Raw genomic sequence first — 6,153 nt, 5'->3', positions numbered from 1 at the left:
AAAAACAAAAGGAAACAATTAAAAGATATACAAAATCTGTAGTCCAAAATAACAGATAACTTCCCTGTTTTGATCAATTGCTCTGCAAAGTTCTTCATGATTCCCAGCTCACCTGCAAAATACAGATGTATGCAAATGTATGTATGCAAATGTCATGCGAATGCAAAATTCTATGTGACTCAGATCTGCTCATCAATCGCTTTGAAGCTCAATTTATTTCAAGGAAAATATCTCTTCACGGCGTCTGCATTTACTGGACTCGCTAATTCTTCTCCATCCATGTTTACAAGTATAAGAGCTCCCCTGGATAAGACCTTCCGAATCACGTAGGGGCCTTCATAATTTGGCATAAATTTGCCTCCTGGATGTTAGGCATTTGGGAGCATTTTCTTCACAACTAGCATCCCCGCTTCAAAATTTCTAGGCCCGACCTTCTTGTTAAAGGCTCTGGCCACTTTTTTCCGATAACTTTGACCATGACAGATAGCCCTTAATCGCCTTTCATCAATCAAATTCAATTGTTCGTGTCTCTGCCGGTCCCACTCATCTTCCGTGAGTTCTACCCGAGACAGGATCCTTAAAGAGGGGATTTCCACCTCTACCGGTAGGACTGCTTCCATACCGTATACCAAAGAATAGGGAGTTGCCCCGGTTGAAGTACGAATTGAAGTTCGGTAGGCCATGAGAGCATATGGCAATCTTTCATGCCAATCTCTATATTTCTCAGCAGTTTTAGCTAATATCTTCTTGATGTTTTTGTTAGCCGCTTCCACAGCTCCATTCATTTGTGGGCGGTAAGGTGAAGAATTAAGGTGTCGTACCTTAAATTGTTCCAATAGTTGATCGACAACCTTGTTGTTCAAATTTGAGCCATTGTTTGTAATGATGGCTCTTGGCACTCCATATCTTGAGATAATATCTCTCTTGATGAATTTAGCCACGCTGTTCGCAGTGACATTGGCATACGAGCTAGCTTCAATCCATTTGGTGAAGTAGTCAATAGCCACTAGAATAAAACGATGTCCGTTGGAGGCCTTTGGGTTGATAGGGCCAATCATATCAATTCCCCACATGCAAAATGGCCAGGGCCCTGACATTTGATGTAGCTCGGTTGGCGGTGCATTTATCCTATCGCCGTACACTTAGCATTGATGACAGGATCTAACATGCTGGTTGCAATCCGACTCGATAGTCATCCAAGAATATCCGAGTCTCATGATCTTCTTAGCGAGGAGGTGGCCATCAATATGCGGTCCGCATTCTCCTTCATGAATCTCTTTCATAATGAGATTTGCTTCTTTGGAATTCACGCATCTCAATAGGACTGAGTCAAAGGATCTCTTGTATAGGATCCGTCCGCCGAGGAAAAATTTAGATGCCATCTTGCTTATATACTTTTTATCTTCCGGTTGACTGTCTTGTGGGAATTCACCCTTCAGCAGATAATTCTTAATGTCATGATACCACGGTTCTTCATCGGGTTCTTCTTTAATGACCATGCAGTATGCAGGTTGCTCCAAGATGTCAATCCTTAATGGCTCTATCTCAAGGCCATCTTGCACTTGTAACATGGCTGATAATGTGGCCGGAGCATCAGCAAAATGATTCTGGGTTCTTGGTAGATACTTGAAGGTAATCTCCTCAAAATGTTGGATCAGCTCTTCGAGGTATTTATGATAGGGAATAAGCTTGGGATCCTTTGTCTTCCACTCCCCTTGGGTTTGTAAGATAATCAACATGGAATCTCCATATACCAGTAATTTCTTTACCTTTAATGATACGGCCAACTGTAACCCAAGTATACAGGCTTCATATTCAGAAATATTGTTGGTACAGGGGAACACCAACTTGGCTGAAACTGGATAATGTTGATCTTCGGGGGATATCAAAACTGCCCCGGTGCCTGATCCAGTGAGGTTCACTGCGCCTTCAAAGTACATTGTCCATTTGTCTTCAAATATATTCAAGATTTGACCTTCCTTGTTTTGCTCTAAAACATCCTTAGGAGGATTCTCGGCTAGCATGTCAGCAATTGCTCTTCCCTTGACAGACTTTTGGGGAGAGGTTTTGATATCAAACTCGAAAGCAAGTATCTGCCATTTAGCCATCTTTCCTAGCAACGTTGGCTTCTCCAAAAGGTACTTGATAGGGTCATTTTCAGTGACCGGTTCTATATGATAATGCGGTGTATACTGCCTCAATCTGTGGAGGACCCAAACCAATGCTACGCAAGTTCTTTCCACTGCTGGGTACTTGGCTTCGGACGTTGTGAACTTTTTGCTCAAATAATATATGGCCCGCTCTTTGCGATCCTTGGGATCGGTTTGGGCAAGTAAAGCTCCCAAGGACTCATCATTAACCGTCAGATATAGAGTTAAAGGAACGTTAGGGATAGGAGGTACCAACACCGGAGGTTGTACCAGGTATTCCTTGATCTTCTCAAATGCTTGTTGGCATTCTGAATCCCATTTGACCTTCGCACCTTTCTTTAACAGCTTGAAGAAAGGTTTCGCCATTTCTGATAGTTGAGATATGAATCTGGATATATAATTCAATCTTCCAAGTAGACCCCTTACTTCTTTGACAGTAGAGGGAGTCCCTATTTCCCATATAGCCTTGATCTTGGAAGGGTCAATTTCAATACCATGACTGCTCACCACAAACCCTAGCAGCTTTCCGGATCTTGCGCCAAATACGCATTTCGCAGGATTCAACTTGAGCTTGTACTTTCTCAATCGATCAAATAATTTCTTCAGCACTTTAACATGGTCTTCTCCAGGCTTGGACTTGGCAATCATATCATCCACATAGACCTCAATCTCCTTATGTATCATATCGTGAAAAAGGGTTACCATAGCCCTTTGATATGTTGCCCCTGCATTTTTCAATCCAAAGGGCATTACCTTGTAGCAAAAGGTTCCCCATTGAGTAGTGAATGAGGTCTTGATCTTATCTTCTTCCTTCAACATGATCTGATTATATCCCGAGAATCCATCCATAAAGGAGAATAATTCAAAGCCCGCAAGATCGTCGACGAGCACATCAATGTGCGGTAGGGGAAAATCATCCTTGGGACTGGCTTTGTTCAAGTCCCGATAATCCACGCATATTCTAATTCTCCCGTCCTTCTTCTTAACTGGTACGATGTTGGCGACCCAATCAGCATATGGGACAGCCTCGATAAATCCAACCTTAAGGAGCTTCATCACCTCTTCCTTGATCTTATCCGCCAATTCAAGATTCATTCTTCTAGGCGATTGATTTACTGGTGTGCAAGAAGGATTTGTGGGCAGAGCATGCTCCACAATTTCACGATCTAAACCCGGCATGTCCGCATATGACCAGGCAAAAATATCTTGATATTCTTTGAGCAATGTTGTCATTCTTAAAACATCTGTTGCGGACAAATGTCCTCCTATTTTCACTTCCTTGACGCAATCAGAATTTCCCAAATTAATAGTAATGGGTTCTTCAAAGATAGGGGGTTTAGATTCTTCAAAACAATCCCATTCTTTCTTGATATCGCTCACATCAACCTCGTCTATATCAACTTCCCATGCATAATCATCGAGCTGATCCGAGTCACATATTAACCTGTTATGTATGGGTGGGATGACATGCCTGAAATGCACCATGAAAGGTTAGTATTCAAAGATGATAAAATCGAAGAATGCATGATTTTTATCATGAAAACATTTTTCAAATTCAAATTTTTTGACAAAGAAAGGAGAACTAGTCCACAATCTTCCGGACATCCTGGTTCTCAAAAGCTATTTAAAACCCAAGATCATATGGCGGATCAGGCCTCAAGTCTCATGGTAGAGTCAATTGTCATCATCGGACCAATCCGTTGCTCCACATATCTGTAATCAAATTTTGAGATGATTTTCATTAATAGATGCAACTAAGAGTAATACAATACTGCACTTCTTGGATCATAGCATGCGAGCCAAAGGGTGCTAAAACAGCAAAAAGCTTCAAAACAAATGCAGTAATCAAAATGCATTAAAAGGTAAAGTTCGAAAAGAGCCTTTTACTCAAGGGTGGGGAAATCATCGTCCAGCCACTCAATTATCACGTTCACCCGATTATCCAGGAACGGGTTGAATAAGTCCGGCTCTGCATCCTCGAAGATGTCTTCATCTTCCAGCCATTTGCCTCCCTTAGAGAACACTTCAAATAAGGGGTTTAGGAACATCTTCCCTTTGGCCTTCCATGCATCGGTGCCTATAAAATGGCCACCTTGGCGTCCACGGCGTCCACGGTTTCCATAACACTTGTTTCGACTTTGGCCTCGACCTGTATTATTCTTTACAATTCCATTATAACCCGAACCAACCTTGTGGTCATTTGAGCTCAAATTCAAAGGGTTAAGGATTCCCCGACCATGTTTCCCTAATCCGGCACCCGGAATAAAACCGTTTGAGAGTAGTACTCTCCCCGCCATAGTCGCAGGTCTCGAAAGCTCCGGTACATCTATTTTTGCATCCGGTGATACATGCATGATAGATACAATGTCGAAGGTGTGATAACTCAGCTCCTCCTCCTTTGAAGGTTCAATGTATGGAACCATCCCTTTTAAAGCGGTTCGATGTCCCACCTCGCCATGGACGGTGATTAACTGACCCTTAACCACAAATTTAACTTTTGATGCAGAGAGGAAGGTACCGCTCCGGGACACATTGAATCCACGGTCTTCCCGGGAGCAAGGTGAAGGCGCTTGGAATGTCCAATACTTGGAACGGTATAGAGAAAGTTACCGGTCCAATGTCAATGTCCAGCTCAATCTCTCCTACAACATTTTTGGAGACTCCATCAAATGACCGGATGGTGGCCTTGGATGTCTTCACAAAATCTTCATTGATCCCCAAGCTTCTCAAAGTGCCCAAAGGACATAGGTTAAAAGCGGAGCCATTATCAATCAGAACATGAGGAACCTCCTTTCCGTGACACCTCACAGCTATGTAAAGGGCTTTGTTGTGGACCCGCCCTTCTTTCGGGAAGTCTTCATCCAAGAAAGATATCTGGTCCTTCAGAAGGATAGCACCCACAAAGTCCCCAAGTTGAACTTCGTTAATTGTTTCCGGAACATGTACCTCATCCAGCACCTTCAGAAGGGCATTCTTATGTTTTTCAGAATTCTTGAAGAGATCTAATAAGGAAATCTGTGCAGGCATCTTCCGCAGTTGGTCAACGACCTCATATTCACCGGTCCTCACGACCGATTGCAACTTCTCAACCTCTTCCTCGGTTGGGACTCTCTTTTCAGAATCCGCTTCTTTCGGTGGATAACACCTTCCGGATCTCATTATGGCGTCAATCTCGCCCGTTCCATAATCCCAATGGACTGCCTTTGAGTTATATTCTTCCACAGGGGGTAACTTAATCCTCACCGGTATGATCTTTTCCGGTAGTGATTCGGATGTTGATGGTTTTTCCGAACTAGAAGCTTCCAACTCCCAGCTATCAACTTTGTTCAAATCAATCACGAAACGAATTGGGGCATCTACCATCCCAATCATTTCATCTTCATGAACATCCTCAAGGTTATGTTCCGGACCGGGCCTTACCAGCGTGGCATTTTTTCATCTAGGTCCCTCTGCCTTTCCCTTCTGACTCTTAGGATAATCCCTTCAATTCTCATACCGATCTCCACCAAATGTTGGAATGACGAGTAAGTGTACGCATACATGCGATCAAAGTATTCCGCCGGAAGTGACTTCAGCACGAACTCAAGCATTTCTCTCTCCGACAGCGGCGGTTGCACCATCACAACGTGCTTCTTCCACCTCCCGGCGAAGAGTTCAAAACTTTCGTCTTCACCTTTTCTGATATTCAGCAAATTGGCCTTAGTGAAATAACCTCTAATTCCAGCTTCAAAGTGGCGTATAAAGTGCTCCGATAAATCTTCCCAGCTCGAGACCCGGTTTAGGTCAATTAATCGAAACCATGCTAGTGCGGGGCCCGTTAAACTATGTCCGAAATTCCGGATCAATGTTTCATCATCTTCATGGTGGCCAACCATTTGGCGGAGATAGTATGAGATATGCGTCAGAGGACACCCAGCGCCATTATACTTCGTACGGAAGACCACTCTTGGGTTCATGCCTTGGGGCGGAACATTTCTTACTTGGGTGAGTGGTGTAATCAGCT

The 6,153-nt window shown here is 43.4% G+C and overlaps 1 pseudogene; it reads right to left on the bottom strand.

Annotated features, from left to right (window-relative positions):
• Positions 1-230: 230 nt before the first annotated feature.
• LOC125316368 lies at positions 231-3,107 on the bottom strand (annotated as a pseudogene).
• Positions 3,108-6,153: the final 3,046 nt, after the last annotated feature.

Source organism: Rhodamnia argentea, chromosome 8 (assembly GCF_020921035.1).
Source record: "Rhodamnia argentea isolate NSW1041297 chromosome 8, ASM2092103v1, whole genome shotgun sequence".
Classification (NCBI taxonomy): domain Eukaryota; kingdom Viridiplantae; phylum Streptophyta; class Magnoliopsida; order Myrtales; family Myrtaceae; genus Rhodamnia; species Rhodamnia argentea.
Note: the sequence above shows the minus strand (reverse complement) of the source record. Positions and strands in the feature narration are given on the sequence as shown.